The 19,147-nt window shown below is 39.9% G+C and overlaps 1 long non-coding RNA gene and 1 pseudogene across 1 annotated transcript in view; one reads left to right on the top strand and one right to left on the bottom strand.

Annotated features, from left to right (window-relative positions):
* LOC102552402 (uncharacterized) overlaps positions 1-14,148 on the bottom strand; it is a 41,226-nt gene extending 27,078 nt beyond the window's left edge. Inside the window, exons 1-2 of the long non-coding RNA XR_015645229.1 lie at positions 13,529-14,148; positions 13,057-13,116 (exon numbers count right to left, since the gene is read on the bottom strand). This is a non-coding gene — a long non-coding RNA (uncharacterized LOC102552402). The remainder of the gene's footprint in view (positions 1-13,056; positions 13,117-13,528) is intronic.
* A 1,237-nt stretch (positions 14,149-15,385) lies between these two features.
* The window catches only part of LOC147998659 (glyceraldehyde-3-phosphate dehydrogenase pseudogene), a 33,223-nt pseudogene continuing 29,461 nt past the window's right edge, over positions 15,386-19,147 (top strand).

Genomic DNA, 19,147 nt, shown 5'->3' with positions numbered 1-19,147 from the left:
CTGGGGAAGGGGAAGTCCAGCTCATTAGTAGGAAAGTTTAACAGAGAAGGATGGAGGATACCAGCCATGATCTATAACAAACAGGTAAGGGACTAGGGGATGTTGGGAGAACTTAGAGGCCAGGTCCACTTTGGTATGTAAAATATACACCTCCGTCATTTGTCCTGAGTCTGAATCCCAACACACACACAAAAAAGATAGAACTAGAAATGAAAAGATTTAGATTGGATATTGAAAACTCACTTAGTATTATATTACCCAGCATTCCATGCACAGCCTGTAAACAAATACAATTTTAACCACTGTGCTTAAGGTTTCTGGGAGTTCAAGTCCACAATGTGTATCCCTTACCTACATCCACAGATGTGGGAGGGAAGGGCGTTCACAGAGGAGCAGCACAGAGCTGCAGCTGTGGCATCAGTTTCCTGCTTACTGAGTTTCTCTGGGAAAAGTCTCAAGAGTTCATTGGATAATTAAGAGAGTGCATTAAGTAAATGTTATTAAGAAACACAAAGCCTTCACAGACTCAGACTGTACTCCCAAGGAATTTTCCCCTTCCCATTACCACATGCACTGCTTAACCCCCACGCCACCCCCCCTCCAGCCTGTTTGTTCCCCTGTACAGACTTCAGACACAAGTCTTTAATCTCCTATTGAAATTGTCTCCTTTGGGCCATCCCATAGCATCTAACAGGCGTATGTGGCCACAAGCACGTACTCACCTCCTGTGCTATACCTCTTCTCTTTATATTACCTTCCATTCCTCTCTCAGTCCACAGCTGGTAGTCACCCTATTATCTCTGCTTCCTTCCACTGAGTACCTGCTAATTATACCTCATAACACTGTACTGAGCCCATCCAGCCTTTTATAGTTCTAGCTTGACTTTGCAACCTCACTTTTGGTTTCTCTTTAAACTGCCCACTCTCTGTTCATTTAAGAAGCCCAACAAAGATGCTCGGACCAGAGTCATAAAGGTCAGCAAAAAGCTGCCCTCCAGTTCTCCCTCTTTCCTTAGTTTGCCTCCACATTCTATAGTCCATTCTCAAAAATACATAATTTACAGCACAAACACATTTTGTAAGCTGTCTGCTTGTTCTTTGTATATTATCTCATTCTTATCCCCGTCTGCCACCCTTCTCTGTTATCCTTCAGTTCAAATTAATGACATTTCTTTTAAGTTCCCATGCCTTGCTAAAGGTAAATTCATGCTCTGCTCTGGGCTTCAGTCCAGAGCAGTGGCCTTTCAACTTCAGCATGCATCACACGGACCTTAGAGACATGTCAAAACAAGGATCGCTGACTCAAGTTGATTCAGCAGGTCTTGGGATGAAGCCTGAAAGTGACAGGCTGGTTGACCTAGTCAGATTCAACACCTAGGGTTTAATCTCATAGCCTCCCAGAACTGGCTGAACTCTTAGATCACCTCTGCTACACAAAGGACCCCCCAGCAACATGGTGGACCAGCTTGTTACTAAGGATCAATCTGCATGTGGCAGGCTCACTGAGTCTTAGCCACTGTTCCTGAGTGTCACCCACACTGGCAGGCAAATGGAAGCATTCTGCCTCCTCAACACACCTGCGCCAGCTGTGCTGACCTGCCTTGCCTCCTGCGCCAAGGACACAGTCATTACTGGTCATAGGAATTGCTTCACAGACCTTAACCAAAATGCCAACGCAATGAGTTCTAGGTGAGGGAATGATCAAGGCTATTCAAGTTGTAAGACCTCAGAACTGAGGTGTTCTTGGGACTTCTAACTCCTGAAAGATCCAACTGAACAAGTACTCGATCCTGAGAATATGACTCTCTTCTCTTTATGGAGAGAGAGGAAAGAAAAGGGAGTGATTCGGAAATCTAGTATCGCATTGTCAAAGATAAAATGGTGCCTTTGAAAGGGTAGAGAAATGGTTTGAGATTTTCTTCTGCCATCCGGGAATAAATCTCTCTCAGAACAGTTAGACAATTTATCTTTTGACAAGTAACTGCAGAGATGTTTCTTAAGGGCCTGTTCCATAGCACTCATATCTCTAGGAGACGGTTAGCTGTAGGACATAGTCAGATGGGCACAGGCCATAAGAAAAGTCACTCGATACTTTAGTCTGCTTGAGGGTCATTTTTTTCCCTTGGAAGTCACCAGGGAAAGTGACACTGCACTCCTTAGAGAGAACCCTTTCTGTAATCATAGCAAAAGACAGAGAAAAACAGGTTATTCTCTTCCACCCATCCCCCACTTAAAGATACCATTTTGGTTAGCCTTTACTAAATCAAAGTTTCTTTCAAAAACTGTATTCAATGTGTTTCAAATTATGAAACATATTTAAGACATTATCTCCTCCCCTCACTCGGGGCATCTCTTAAGAGATCTGTTCAGTCTCCAGGCCTAATGAGTGTTAAACATCCCGAACTCTGCCTCTCCCCTTCAGTCTAAGGGGGTTCTTGTCAGTTGCCCTCTTAAAAGTGCTTTTAAAACACGTTGCCTCCCAGCCCTGCTCCCAGCAGCTAATTCTACCAGACGTCTTTGATCTGAACCAGACCTGAACCTGACTGGCTGCCTTTCCTGGTTCTTACAAGTCTTTCTAACCTACAGCTCAGACTAGCTTGTTTCTGCAATTCCCCTAAACAACAGGAGAATCGGAGCCGGCAGACTTCTGTCAGCTTTCGGGATGCATTAATGCCTTTATAAAAATTGTCTGGTATTATACCTTGTTACAAGACAGTTCGTTGTATTTGTTTTGGTTCGTTTTACCATAGCACCACACACAGAGATTTACCAAAAGCCTTTTAATGATCAAACTAGCAACTTGCAATTTTTTCAAATTATACAGATAGCAGAAATGGGAAATGCTAATGCATTTTAACCTAAGAGAATGACCCAAGAGTTTCAACAGTTTGCATGTCTAAACAAATCCTCTCTCTATGCCTGCTAGCCTCCTATCCAGGAAATAGTGGGACTCAGCACTTCATTACAAGAATTAAGAAAAAGAGGATTATGAGGAGGTAAAAATCTACTGTTCCCAGGGTAGGATTTACCCTTGGTTTTCAACATTGCTGTTTCTGGTCATTAGAACTTTAGTGTTTATGTGGGAAAAAAGAAATACTACTCTCTCCTTTTCCCTATCCAGGGGTCGGTCTCTTTGGCTCTGTAACTTGAGATTTAAAATAATTGACATTCACTCTTAAATTTCCTTCAGTGATAAAATTTATTTTCTTTTCATCTTAATTTCTCGTGAATCATATTATTTTTTCCTCAAAATTTTTGGTCTCATTTGACTAAAAGGACCCTGAAGCTAAAAGTGGGATCTGAGACACCTCAAAAAGCAGCCAAGGCATATATCTTACAATAGGTTACTAAAGATAATTGGATTACAGGCTGGTGGTAGCCCAGACCTTTAATGCCAGCACACAGAGGCAGAGGCTGGCAGATGGAGGCCAGCCTACAGTTCGAGTTTCAGGATGTCTAGAGCTACACAGAGAAACCTTGTCTCAAAACAAAATAAAATAAGACATTTGACTATTTGATTTTGTCATCAGAAATGTAAAACATTAAATACTTCTTAGGAATGTGTTCTTGGCAAACTACTGAATTACAAGCAAGCAAACTATTAGGTTATCATCCTCCTAATATTTATAGACTGCCAAACAATATTCTCAATGCTCCTGCCATTATTATTTCTTTAAATCCCCAATAGCTGTCAGGAAAATAACTTTACTTCCAAGTTTCAGATAAGGAACTAATTCCGAGGGGAGTTCACTGAGTAAGACAGTTTTCACAGAAACTCTGTCAATAGAAGTGGCAAACCATACAGGAGCTGAGGACCAGGACAGCTGTGATATTAACACAATATATCAAGACATACAACAGAAAATAAGTCAGAGAGAAATTAAGCTAAGGCATATGGAACTTGAAAATAGATCATTTGTATTGTTAATAAAGTTCTTAATTTCTTCTCCCTGACTTCAATAAATTTAAGGTCATCCCCTAAGGACTCATTTACCAGAGTCAAAAGTTTGACTCTTGCCTTCACAAAGGACCCAGTTTTTTAAGCATGAATTTCCCATTGACATGTATGCATAAGAAAGACAGTGTTAGCATTAAGGGCTACTTTTATAAAGCCTGCAGTGAATCTGAGCTAAGCACAGTATTTACAGCTGCCATCAGTTGCTTCCTGGAAAGGAAGTGCACGTTTGTGCTCTTCCTCTGTCCTCTAATTTTACTTTTTTTTTCAATTTCTAAGAATAAATACAGTTAAATTGAAGGTTTGAAGGATCATTTTCAAAGTATATTCTGGTGCCCTGACATTGACCATCTTTTAAGTAGAAGTCTCTCCCAGTTGCCCTTGTTGGCATTTTCTGTGTGCTGGGTATTTAAGATACTAGGCTCCTCACAAAACTCTTAACGATGGGGATGGAGAGATGACTCAATGATTAAGAGCACTGGCTGTTCTTTCAGGGGACCATAACTCACATGTCGACCCACAACAGTCTAAACTCTAGTCCCAGGGCATCTATGCTCTCTTCTTATTTCCCTGGGCACTGGACAACCACATGGTGCACAGACATATATGCGAGCAAAATACTTATGCACATAAAATAAATTAACAGTACTTTTTAATCCTGTGAGGTTGTGCACACCCCTCATCCCCAGTACTACTTGAGGTGCCTGAAGAGCTCTGGTAAGTTAGAATGCTGACTTTCTTTCATGCTTCTACCTATTCTGGGAAGTCCAAGGCAGCCTCGTCTAGTTGACTGAAAGAGAAGACTATAATAACACTGTCTCACTTCCTTACATATTGAGAATTGGACAGGAAATGAAGGAAGAATGGTTGGAAATTACACCACAGGTATTAGAATCATCATAGCAGGTGGCTAGGTGTAACTCTGCATAAGGGCCACAGACACAGATTTCCTTACCATCCTTCTCAACAATTACACTTTTGTCCACTGCCAGTCTCTGCACGCATCACCTACTCATTTTCCAATAGGTCTTGATCATTTCTTTTCTTCCTATTACAAATGGGCACTATATCCGTACATTCATGTGTGCACATGTGGATAGATGTAACTAGGATGTGTTTGAGGTGGTACGACCGAAGGTTGTGTTTTGTTGTCAAAACAGAATTTGCTAAGGTGATCGTATCTGCTATGGATGGTAGAAAATGGTTCTTAGGTGGCCTGAATGAGGTCGCACTTAGGGGCTGAATGACAGGGAGAGCAGCCCAGCAACAGCAGGGAACAGAACCTTGAAAGGGGACCCTCAGGAATCGAAGTATGAAAAGGTCGAAATAGAAACAGATGTCTTATGAACAGCATCTGCCTTTGAGAGCATCGCTTCATTCAGGGATACATGGCTTCTTCTTAATTTCCTTCAAGTTATTGCTTCTGCCATTGGGCCTAAGAGATGATTGTTCAAAGAGTGGCTGGACTGTAGATGGACAGTTTCCAAAGGGAGCTCCTGACATCTTTGTTGAACAGTTTTTGTACTGCCTTCATTCTTTTCTTTAAGAACCCTACCTTGTATGACCATGGCAACATGCAAATCTTCTTCCCTGACAGAGCTGCTAGTCTATCAGCTTGTTCCTCAGACATTTCTTGTTGAAATAATAGATGACACTTGAAATAGGAAGTTGGAACTACAACGATATTGCCTGTGCTCACAGTAAACTTCAAAATGTGTAATAAGTGCTCCAGAATGAGAGACCATGCAAACACATGCAGCAGTGGCAAAGACATAGACTTATGCTCTGTTTAGGGGGGTTGGAGAGTTGATTTTGTTTTGTTTTAGTTTTGTGTTATTTGGGGCTCTCTCTCTCTCTCTCTCTCTCTCTCTCTCTCTCTCTCTCTCTCTCTCTCTCTCTCTCTCTCCCGTCCTGATCAGACCTCAAGATCCTCTTGCCTCTGCATCCTGATGGTATTATAGGCATATGCAACCAAACCTAGACCAATGTCCACCCAAACATGGGCTTTTGAATCAACCAGGCGACCTTGAATTTGAAATCCACTAGAAAAAAGTTTTGAGTCATTCAACATTTCCAATCTCATTTTACTCAACTACAAACCGGCCATAATAACAATCTCCTTGCAGATCACTAGAGTCCAGAATGAGTTGTCAAGAAATCTACCAGCACAGAGAACATTAATGAACAAAAATATTCTTCTTGGTTTATTTGACCCATATTCTCACCCAAGAACAAAGAAAAAAGATTTTCTTTTTTGTTTGTTTGTTTTCCCAATCAAGTACCTAACTTACTTCCTCATAACCAAGTGGAGTTAATTACTCCTACCTTGACCTTTCTCTGCCCCTTGGATAACTCTATTTTTTACCTCGTGTTGTAAAACTTTTGTATGCCTGCTCTTTTTCCTGTTCCAGACTGCGAGAGAACAGGGCATATATTGTTAGCATGGTGTTTCCAATGACTAATGCTCTGCTGGGACATATTGATTGTTAATGTGTCAACTTGCCTTGGCAATGGGTTATGCAACAATTAGCCAGTCATTATTAAGGGTGCGTCTGTGCAGATGTTTGGCTGTGAGATTGAAATTTATAGCTCGTCTTCAGATTGGTTAACATAAAGTTTGATATTTCCTACCCTCTTTACTAATATAAACCAACTCATTTTCCAAGATTTTATTTTTACTTTTTAATTATGTATCTATGTATGTATGAAGCTCTGAAAGAGTGGTATGAGCTCTTGGTTGCTGAACCATCTCTTCATCTCCTAAGTCAATAATTTACAGAAAATCTCTCTAGGTAACATTGATTGGTCTCATAAGACTAATATGGGTGAATTTAGCTGAGCTCCCTGAATGAAAAAACATTATAAGAATACTTGACAAATTCATTTTGGTCATTTTAGCCTTCTGAAAAACAAGAGTTTTGACATTTCAAATTTTCCCAAACAAAACTTGTCTCAGATCCTCTTATTAAATATATTTAAGAGACCAAAATATTCACATAATTTACATATTACCTAGGGGGGACTACTCTTATTTGTTTGTTTTAATTTTGAAAGTCTTGCTCTGCTCCCTGGCTGGCTTTGAACTCTCCATCCTCTTCATTGGTCTTCCCAGTGATAGAACTCCAGTCATGTACCACTGTGTCCAGCTTTTAAACATTTTCCTAGGAAGAATCAGTTTAAGGTTTCAAACGGAACTTCTGTCTTTGATCCTGAAATCAATTTCTAATGAAGACTTGCAGATCTGAATTTGACTGGGAGTGAGGGGAGAGACAAAAATGTCAAAATGACTTTCTGGATATTAAACAGCTGTTTTAAAAGTTCCATGATTTCAGAGTATGTGACTAAGACACATGTGGGTTAAATTTTCTTAAAATATACAAGGTTTGATGAATTAAGAGAAGCCTGGTTTGGCTCTGATGGACTGAAAGCATTTGCAACCCAGTAACCTTCCTCTCCTCCATGTCTCTTTGTTAAAGCTTCTCTCTGGCACGCCCTTCACTCTTATGAACTTGACATCTAGAAGACCATGTCAGAACTGTGAAAGTAGTTGAAAACTGAGTCCTGAGATCAGTTGTTTCTGAAACTAATAGACCTTGTAGATTACAATGCCCCACTCCCGTGTTTATTTACAATTTAATTCTCCAAAAAATATGAGGCTGTTTTCAAATGATCTTCAGATCACACCTTTAAACATTGATATCTGCTTCCTCCTAAATATAATATCAGTTCTAGATTTAAGAGTTGTTTGATCCTTTACTTTTGAAGGCATTAAAAAATGAACTTCTATAGTCTCCTTGTAAACGTATATACTTTCTAGGAGAAAGAAATATTAAAATTATTGTTAAAATTATTGGGGCTGGGGATTTAGCTCAGTGGTAGAGCGCTTACCTAGGAAGCGCAAGGCCCTGGGTTCGGTCCCCAGCTCCAAAAAAAAAAAAAAAAAATTATTAAAGTCCAGAAAAGCCAATGAATATATATTCAAACAATCTTCCCAGAGATGTTTTGACCTCCATGAGAAGTATGAATTCTTATTTTGATTCACCTGGTCTCAATTTCAGAAACAGGATGTACATTGCCAGCACATGCAGATTTATCACTGATTTTATACTTTTACATTGAGCATTACTCTTTACCAAGTAATAATTGTTGAGTATGAGATAGGTGTTTGAGGACTAAACTTTCTACAGTATTTTTTATTTTTATTATTCATTCATAGTCGGTATCAATTTATGTGCATATATATGCAGGTCCTTTTAAAGACCAGAAGCAGGCATGGGATTCCTTGGAGCTTACAGACATTTGTAAGCCACGGACATGGGTTCTAGAATCCCAACACAAGAGAGGATAAAACAACAAGAACTGTTAAACACTGACCATCCCTCCAGCCTGCACTGAAGCTCTTGTAAGTACTCTGTAATTAGTAAAAGAAAAAAATGAAAATGAAAATGAAGTGTTCACTAGTCAGCAAGTAAGCTGGCAAAAGGTCCCAAGGAGGTCACTGCGGGGGATCCCAGTGTGTACACAACTGGGTAAGCTCACCACCATACACATCACCATGGTCTGTTCTCTGAGCAGACATCCAGTCATTTGCTGAGTCAATAAACAGAATCTCCCAAAGATGCGTCCCTAACAAAAATCGTGGGTTTTAATATTCTTGCTGTATAAAGACTGGGGAGAAAAGAATCAGCAGAAGGGGATGCCAATGTTGCTGTTGCACTGCAGTCAGCAACAAGCTGAGTACTTAACATGTGCAGGGCAATGCCTGAGCTGGCGGGGATAAACTATAAGTGCCTGTGCATAGCTGCCCAAAGCTTGGAATTTAGCAGACAGTAATGAGTAATCTCCCTCTCCACATATGTGTGTACTTTTTCATGAATATTTATGGAGGCACACACACACACACACACACACACACACACACACTCACACACAGAGAGAGACAGACAGAAAGAGAGAGAGAAAGAGAGAGAGGTCCATATAATGATCCTTGATAATTACTCAGAAAAGGAAAGAAGCGTATAAGAAAAACACCAATGTTTATTTTAAAAACCAATAACTATTTCAAAATCTTTGAGAATGACCTATCTCTTATCTTTCAGGGTAGATACGGAAGATAAACAAAGGCTATAAGGAGGAAGAGAGACAGAAGAAACATCCCGAGCATGTTATGTTTCTTCTAATGTTGCCATTTAAGAGACTAGCATCCTAGACAAGGAAGCAACTACAAGGGAAAACCCAGAAAGGCAGATCTTTGGGGTCTATGGCTGCCATATTCTTATCCCATCTCTGCATTTTCTCCCTGACAGCTCATCTACAGAAATGCTTCTCTAGAGACAAGGATTACACTTTCCCCCCAATAGATCACAGACCAATAATTTAATAAAATGTTTGCAAAAATTAGGAAAATAAACATTCTCAAAATAAAATCTTAATTTTTGTTACAAAATGTATCAAACATTCAGCTGTTTTAATAAATAGAATAAGTCTAATGTGGATTTAAACACCACATACACACACACACACACACACACACACACACACACACGTGTAGAGCTGGTGAGATAGCTCTCAGTTAGTAATGTGTTTGCTACACAAGCACGAAGAATAGAGTCCCATCCCCAGACTTCATAAAGCAAACAAACAAAAACAAACAAACAAACAATGAAACTTGGGCCTGGTAGGAACAGTTGTAATCCCAGCGCTGCAAAGACAGACACAGGAGAATGTCCGGCACTTGGTGACTAGCTATCATTGCTTACTCTATGAGCTCCAGGTCATTAATACACCCTGTCTCAAAAACAAAGTGGATTGCTCCTGAGAAATGCCAATCTAAAGGCTGTCCTCTCATCTCCACAGACATGCACATGCATATATACACACACGCATGTACCTTTGTGCACGTGCACACATAGACACAACTATACATGCTGTTCATTAGAACGTGTGCGTTTTATGAGGTAAGATGGAGAATTACTACTATATGCATAACATTTTATTGATTCAACATTGTGACTATTCAAAGAGTTTTGTAAAATATTCACTCCCAGAAATAAAAACATATTTGCATACTTTAAATAAATCGTAAGTATTTATACTTGGGGTTATTTTTAAAAAAATGTTTTGTGTGTGTGTGAGTGTTTCAAAACCCACAAGTGTGTCCATGAACCACATTTGTGCAGTATCCGTGGGGGACACAAGAGAACATTAGGTTCCATACGACTGGAGTTACAGACAGTTGTAAGCTGTCATGTGAATCCTGGGTCCCCTAGAAGCACAGACAGTGCTCTGAACTGCTGAACCATCTCTCGAGACCCCAATCCTAGTACTTCAGTGACAAATGAACTTGATATGATGACCCACACCACCAATGGTGTGAGGGTAATGATGTGTGTTATAGTTAACGATCTCTACTGTACAGTTAAGCACTGTGTGATGGCCAAACTGCCCTAAACATGTCTACACACCTACTCTTGGAATGTGTTTCTCTCTCTAGGCAGTAGATAAACAAGCTGCAGCCTACACCATTCCAGATGACAATTTGGATAGTCCCAGTGGAAAGAATGGCTTCACCCCACCTCCTGTCATCTCCACTTCCGTGCCTGTTTTTTAATGATTCTTATATTTATTATGTAAAAATTAACATTTGCAAAATTAGTCTTTGCCCCTAAAATGCATTCCCATTTGGAGTGTACAGACTGTTTCCTCTCTGATTACCTAAGCAGTGCTGTATGTGTACAGTGGGATTTTATCTGAGACCTAATTACTGACTAGTTGCTAGTGATAAAGCCCTGTAACTAACTACCAGTTCCCCTGTAGCTTCTTTTCTCACCGTTAGCCACTAAAAATAATCCAAAGATTGTTTCAGCTCACAGTCATGCATTGGTAGTGATGAGTAAAAATCTCTGAATCAAAGTAAAGGAATGATAAGACCACAAGACAGATACCTGCAGACTGCCAGGGTTAGAAGGTCTGGAGGAAGAGGAGTCTAGAAAGAGATCCAAGGCAGCTGAGTATACAGGATCTATGAGCAATAGGGAAAGGGAAAGGAAAAGGAAGGGACCAGATTCAAAACCAAAGTTTCAAGGAAAGGGCACTAAACAGTTTCAAGTGTTTCAGAAAAGTCATCAAAGCAGGACTCTCTGCTTCAAATGTTGATCTTAGTCCTTAGTCCTTGACTGAGGAATGCTATAGGAGCAACAAGTAACATCCTTGACTAGCTAAGACAGGAGCAAGTGCACGGGGTGCCTTGGGTGGGTTTCAGAATGCTGTAGAATGAATGCTCTTAGGAATTAATGGGTGACTGAATTATACTGTGGTCTCTATCAGAAGGAGGGAGGAAAGCAAGAGAGGGTGCAAGACAGAAGCAGCTACTGCCCCTGCTTTCCTTTTCCCAGCCGACGGTCTTGCTTACATGTTCAAAGGCCATTTGGAAAAGAAGGCAATACAGAGTGCAAGACCTGGAAACAAAAAGCAAATGGCAGACAGCAATAGGAATGAAGATGTGAGTGAGAAGGTACTTCAGTGGTGTCCTGAGCCTGCCAGGATAAGGCCAAGAGAAGGGGGAGGGGGTAGGACAGAAGAGAAAGCATTTCATGGAAAAGGTCTAGGCTCAGAATAATCACTATCTGAGGGTCTGGAGGTAAGGAAAGATTTCTTTGCAAAGCTTGCTACCTTCTTTTGATTCCCTGTAGTTTCTGGCTTTTAAAGGGATGCAAATGATCACAGTTGCTTACTCTTGATTAGGGTCTCAGGGAGACAATTCAGAAGGTGTGTATTTACTTTCTTATACATCTCCCTTTGGATTTTCTGGGGTTTCTGTTCCCACCAAAGACAGTTACTAATAGATGGTTTGCTATATACCTTTTCAAAAGACAGAAATGTGACATTTGAAAATGCAATGGTCACAACAAAGTCAGTGCTACTAAATCACAACTTTAAGCATTATCATGAGAGAGTTTTATTTCTCTTTTTTCCTTTTTTTTAAATCATTGGATTGTTTTAAGGTTTAAAGCTTTATTTCTGTAAGGTAAATAAAGGAAAACTTTGATCAAAAAATAAATTCCATGTACTACATAGAATTCTAAATTATTTTGATCTTAGATCTAAAGAGAACGCAAATAACCACACAAAATCTTTTTATTTAATACTCATCACAAAATGATATACTGCTTTTTAAAAAGCTGATTTGTGTATTATGCTTTCTGGAAGTTTATCTAAGATTTTTATCAATGTCTAATGTCTAAAAGAATGTTTTTATATCTGGGTCATATAAGAAATACGGAAAAGACAAAGAGAAAAGACTTAAAATTTCTAATATTTTCTTCATCAACATTGCACTAGTGGCTTTGAGCTTTGCTGTGTCTCCGAGGAGAAGCACTGTGTCCTTAGGTAGTACCCAGCATCCTGTTTACAACCCCCATCCTTGTAAACCTGGAAGCCAAGACTTCCCACATCACAGCAGCAGGCTCCTGTGAGAGGTTAACATCCTGTGTAAAAAAGCATTTGAGTTTCTAACATCATAACACTGTGTTCTATGAACTCGTGGGAGAATTTTCTCACCGGAGCTTAAACAATTGGCCATCACACCTTTTTGAAGTTCATAAGAGTCTTTTTGGATTTCAAAGATTTCTCACTACGGGAAGAAAACAGGCTAGAATTTTCACACAACCATTGGACTAAACATTGTAAGATGTGGCCGAAACGTTTGTCGTAAATCAGCACTTTTGTGCTTTTAAATAGCCTTAACTGGAGATTGGAAGTGATGAGACAAGTTTACTGTTCTTCATTTCTTCACGCCAAGCAAGGGAACCCTATGTTCATCTAGAATGAAAACAAGCAAGAATGTGAACATAGATGTCCTTGAACCTATTTGGCTAAACAAATTTTTGGAAATACCTTCTTAAACTACTTTGCTCTAATCTTAAACAACCTCGGATTTTCTGCCCTGACCTAACTTAGAACAAGTTGTCTCAAAGCCATGACGTGTCATAAGCAACGCTTTAACTCAGTCCATTTTGAATTATTTATAGAGAAGTTCACGCTCCTTAAACCAAGAAAGTTAATGAGATCATGACTCTGATAATAAACGCTTCTTTACTTACAAGTTTTGCCTTAGTCCATGCAAAGTCTGGCGGCAACTTGCTCCCACTCAGTGCTGAATCCTGGGGACAAGAAAAGGCAGACTTACAAGGAAAGGAAATCAGTCATAGTCACTCTAAAATTAAAGTACCTATTCCTGCTTTACAGTTTATCAGATATTTGGGCCGGATGCTGATTGTTTTAAAACTGTCTAAACATAGTGTATTTCCTAAAGGAATGTTGGCAAACCAAACACTTGCTTCTAGTGACAACATCCGAAATTTTATTAACATAAAAAGACAAATGAGTAAACAGACAGAGTGCTCATCAGCATATGTATTTCCTAGGAGAGCTAAGCCCCTGGAAGGATATGTCATGCCTTTTCAGTCAGTGATTAAGTACTAGTCATAATAGAGACTTAACTCAATGTTAAATTCTTGAAAGTGAGGAATAATAGTCTTCTAACTTTAGATGTGAATGTAATTGTTTCCTTACCTCTTAATAAAGATTAGGCATCTGTGCACAAAAGCTCACGTACTAGAGCAAATACATTTTAAAATTAGTTTGCTGTTCCTTCAGAAGTCTGCTCATTGCCTCATACAAGCCCATTGCCTCGTGGTTCAGTTTCTCCGTGAAGAGCAGCTTTCAAGAATGGAAACTTGCCTAAGCCATGATCTTTATTTCTTCAAGGTTGTTTTTAATGCTGCCAGTTGAAAAGGAACCCACTTTTCTAGATTGGAGATTTTGCTTTGGGGGATGAAACAGCTTCACTCCCCTGCTCCGCTTGTTTTTAAGTTCCCCAGAGTTCCTGGCCTTCCTCAATGAAGAATAATGGTTTGACTGACAATTATTTTCAGCACATGACCAAAGCTTCTTTTGAAAAAAATCTCAAAATAACACAGGAAATACTGAAAGGCTAACGGCTCAGACTCCTACAGTTGAATTAGACTTACGGAGAAAAAAACTAAAGGGTTGAGTGTGGGTGGTAAAGCTCTTAAGACATTTTTAATGAATATAAAGCAGTCCATCCAACAGTTAAACAGAGCAGCCTGAAACACGTTTTGATCAACTACAAGAGTTAAAAAATGTGGATCAGGAAGCCGCAGTGCAACACCATGGCGACGTCTTGAGGAAATGGGCTTTCAAAGCATCGATTGTGCAAGGCCAGCTGAGTCACATAGGAAATTATGAGCCTGAATCCTGTTAAGACACCACTGGTTCCAATAAATAGTCAGCGCTTCTTCCCTCCCTCCCAACACATCTGTGCCGTCTTCTTGGTTTGAGGGTCATCCAGCTGCCCATGAGTAACCACTACTAATCTTTCCTGTTGTTCGTTTTTGTTTCTACTTAATTAATAATCCATGTAGAATTCTTGTCCTACATCCACTGTGGCTTATTTCAAGATCTGATAAGACACTAGTCACATAGCTTACGACTTTAGGATGGTGCCTTTCTTTCAATTAGCCTGGCTGCCATTATTTCTTGCTGCAAGTAGCTGAAGGAGTCATTATAGTCAGAAGACTGCAAGAGTACTGAATGGTTTAGGACTGTGAATAGTTAGTAAAGATCATATAGAGGGCATCATGCACAGAAGCCAGATATTTTTAAACAGACACAGACCAAGGGACCCAGCCTACCCTGGTTATTGGGGCAAAGGTTAAACATTGTTGATCACTGTTAAATCTCCTTAAGACCTTTTGGCTAAGCTTTTGTTAAAGTCTTTTTCTATAAGCACCTTTTGATGTTTCTTCATGAACAAATAAAACTGCCATTTGAGAAAGCTTCCTTCCTTAGTGCCTAATACCCTCGAATGGAGAGCTGTCCAGAAAGAATGGCACTCCAGCTGTGAGAGCTAGAATAATGACAGCTGCTGAAGGCTACTGTGTAGGAGTCCACAGCCTGCGTGAGCAGTGGAAACTTCCACTAAGAGCAAGACAAGCCCCAGTGAACTGTAGATGACCTGGCCTACAGCATCTCTAGCATCTCCACACGTATGGTTGATATGACCTTTCAGAGGCTGTCATCAATCCAGCCCAAGGGAAGAAGAGCACAACCCCTACACAGCAAAGAGCTGTGACTGGCAGATAGGAGGGCTTTACCTATACTTGGCTGCCATTGGCCCTGCCGTTGGTTGCTGTTGGTATATATTAGAACCACCCAGTATACTATACCCACACTTCACAGTCCCTTCTAGCTGCATAGCCAGTCAATCTTGTTATATTTTAAGTTGGTCCAGACAAGCCATTACTCTCAGAATACTTTGCAGTCACAAAGAGTGACAAAAATAATGAGGGCCATTGTGTTGATGATTGCAACAGAAACATGCAATAATGACATCCATAGGGCAACCAGATGCGAAAGTCAGAGGATGCAAATATTGAAAACATCAAGAAGTTGCAAAAAGCTAAGGATGAGAAGCTAAGGTTCCAGGCCACTGAAAGGCACTCCAGAGAACAACCAGGGCTTAAGGATTCAGGGTATTGATGCTCACTGGGCATGAGGTAACGCTAGAGGCTAAGTCTTGACACCAAAGGCTTGGAACAGGAACCGCCTGGCACTGATTGATGCCACTATCAAGAGCTGAGGACTGCCCCAACCACTGGGGACTTGGCAATGGGAGAAAAATCAAAACCTAGAGCAGTAAATCTCCTATCTGAGCAGCTACACATATGCCTCAGGCTTCTAACATGAGAATACAGGGATCTGCTTGGCAGGACTGGATCTTCAGACACCATCCACCTAGCCCATGGGCTTTTGACTCTCCAGGACAGGGGTGTGGACAGCAGTAGAGCTAGTCTTTGCCTTCCGTGCAGGCAGAGCAGGAGGACAAAGCCGTCTTGATACGAAGTCCGATGCTTTAAGCTGAGAACGGAAGTTTGAAGTACTAAGCCAAAAAGAATAAAATACCCTAGAAGTGATGAATATAGTATCTAGACTCCATGGAAATTTCTATGACAAAAAAATGTAATATTTTGTCTGAAACCTGTTGGGTTTGGATTAGTTTGTTTTTTGTCCCTGTTTTTGAAGTTTTAAAACATGTTTCCTGCATCCCAGCTGATCTGAATCTCCTTATACAGCCCAGGATGACCTAGAACTGCTGATCGTCTGCCTGTACCACCCGAGCACTGGGATTACACACGCCAACCACCATACCTACTGTGTGCAGTACCGGCAACACCCTAATAACCAGGTTTTATCCCTAACCAAAAGGGTGTGCGTGCGTGCGTGCGTGCATGCGTGTGTATGTGTATTCAATAAGTTAAAATGCGTGTAAGTATGGTTTGGGATGAGGGCATTTTTATGTACTTAAGTATGGAGGCCAGAGGATAGCCTGTGTCATTCTCAAGAACAATGTCTACTGCCTTAGAGACAGAGCTTCACACTGGCCTAGGCCTCACCAATTCTTCCAGACTGGCTGACCTGTGAGCATTGGGATACTCCTATCTCTGTCTTCCCAGCTCTCTTATTACCATTCTGCACCACTATGTCCCAGAGCTTTACACTGACTCTGGTGACTGAACTCGGGTTTTTCGCGACAAGTCCTTTATCAACTGAACTACCCCCAGCCCCATTTCTTTTTTAATTAACTGGATTCAAGATTGGATTGTTCTCTACTGTGGAATAAAACAACTCATCAACATTTTTGAAGTCCTTATTTTCTTAGATTCATGAGTGCCAATGTTGGTATTTGACACCAAACTGTACTTAGAAGACTGCTGAAGTGAAAGATTGACTCTTATCCAAGCTATTAGGTCAACTCATCGCGCAGTTATTAACACGGGCTGTGCATGCTACACTAGTGTCTTGGAAATTGGTACAGAGAAAGGATTGTGGTTTGAATCTCATGTACTATTCCCAAAGTTCATCTGTTGACACTTGCTCTGCAATGCAACAGCATTGAGAAGAGGGTTTTTTGGGAGGCAGTTAGCTAATGAACACGTTAATGAATGAATGAATTCCTAGCTCGATAGTCTATTAGTAAGTTATAAAATTGTTAGGAGGTAGGCCCTTAATTGTAGAAAGCAACTCATTGGGAACATGTCTTTAAAGACATATGTTCCTCTTGGCCCTACCTAAGGGCCTTTCTCTCTCTTTCTGTCTTTCTCTTCTGTCCTTGAGCCATTAGAAGGTGATTGCCCCAAAACAATTCTAATATCATGCATTATTACAAAACTTTCCTCTTTTTAAATAAATAATACACCCACACACAAAAAATAAAAGATACTGTCCTGTCTTTGAGGGATTTCAGAAATCTGAGGCACAAAATAGTTTTCCATTGCCTCTTCCTCCGCACAAAATTGGGAAATGTGGAATTTCCCTTTACACCATATCACCGAGATCTGTCCTGTCCTCTGCAAACATCTACCTATTGCATATTTCAAGACTTTAGGACATAGTTCATTGGTGTTCATTTTAACAAGTGTTGTGGGCTTATCGAGCAGTCTCCTTCTACTAGCTTCCATCTCTAGCTACCTAAACTCATTGTCTAAGCTCTTTTTCTTTTTAATTCCATTTATTTATTTGTGTAGGTGTATGTGCTCACAGGTGTTCATAGGTATGTGGAGGCCAGAGGATGACTTAGAAAGTCATTTTTCTCCTTTGGCTAGGGAGGGCCCAAAGATGGCACTTAGATTTTCAGTTTTGGTGGTAAGTCCCTTTATCTCCTAAGCCATCATGCTACTCACAGTTTTTTCTTCTTAGCAAATTTCTAACTATCCGTAGTCTGAAGTTTTTTCTTTCCTACACACTTCGAGGTATTAGAAGTCATTCTTTAGAAACTGTACTTATAGCATGTAAAAGAATTTCAAATGTATACATATTAAAAGTTTTCTTTTGTTTGAGTTATCTTCCAAGTTCATTATTTTCCATACAGTTATCACCATAAGAGGATATATTTGTTTTCTTTTGAGACAGAGCCTCAGATTTGTAACTTAGGTGCATCTTGAATTGACAGTTTTTCTTCCCAAGTGATATGAATCTATACACTACCAAACACAGTTTGCTTACTCAATTTTGTTACTATACATTTATTACTAGAATATAGAATGCAGTGGTCTAAGTTTTCTTCAGCTCTTTATTGAATGAAAAAAATACCAAATTTACAGCAAAGCTTGAAACATCATTCAATGCTACCCTACAAACCCTTACCACCTGGACTCAATGACTGCTAATATATTGTTATCATTTACTACACTGTTTAGCAAATCCATGCAGCCACATCAAATAAGTACAGAAAATGTCACAAGTGCAAAAGTCCCTTCTAATTCTGTGTAGTTACATAATGGATATAATAAGATGGTTGAAAACAAGAACCCCTAAGTGTTTTTATTTTCCTTTTAGTGTTTTTGTTTTTTACGTAGCTGTGGGGTATTTCTGTTTGTTGTTTGTTTTTTAGACAAAGTTTCTGTATGTGCCTCTGGCTGTTCTGGAACTTGCTATATAAACCAGGTTGGCCTCAAACTCATAGAGATAGATGGGCCTGCTTCTGCCTCTTAGGTGTTGGGATTAAAGGTTTGTGCCACCACACATGATTTCACATGGAGTTTAAAAAGGCTACTTTGATATTTTTCTCCTGTCTCTTCCACAAACTATGCACCCTAAAAAAGAAATCATTTACTAGATTGTTCATCCTGTTGCACATTTTATTGTTATATAATTTGATAGAAAGAGTATACTACATTAATTAAATATATATTATAATTTTAATGTTGATATAACATATAACCAAGGCACAATCTGAGAGGAAGTAATTCAGAGGAGGGAAAAAAAGAAAACCAATGTTCAGGAAATTTGGATCCATGCCCTAAAGGAAACAATGTCACTCTGTGTGGTACAGAGAAAATCTTGGTTTCACAGATGCAGAAATCTCTTTTCACCTTAGGCATCTTAACACAGAGATAGATATAAGACCCTGAAGACTGAGTGAGCAGAAAGAAGGCTGGTTTCTGCCATCATTGTTGAAGATAACTACTCAAAGCCAAACCATGAGATGCAGACAGAATTAACATAGTCACACACAAGGCATGGATGGCTATGTTTTCCAAATCCTTTCAGGAGGACTGTAGAGTCCAGTCTGAAGTTAAAATACACTATACATTTTGGGTTCTTTCCTTA

Source organism: Rattus norvegicus, chromosome 20 (assembly GCF_021556685.1).
Source record: "Rattus norvegicus strain SHRSP/BbbUtx chromosome 20, alternate assembly SHRSP_T2T, whole genome shotgun sequence".
In the NCBI taxonomy this organism is placed as follows: Eukaryota; Metazoa; Chordata; class Mammalia; order Rodentia; family Muridae; genus Rattus; species Rattus norvegicus.
Note: the sequence above shows the minus strand (reverse complement) of the source record. Positions and strands in the feature narration are given on the sequence as shown.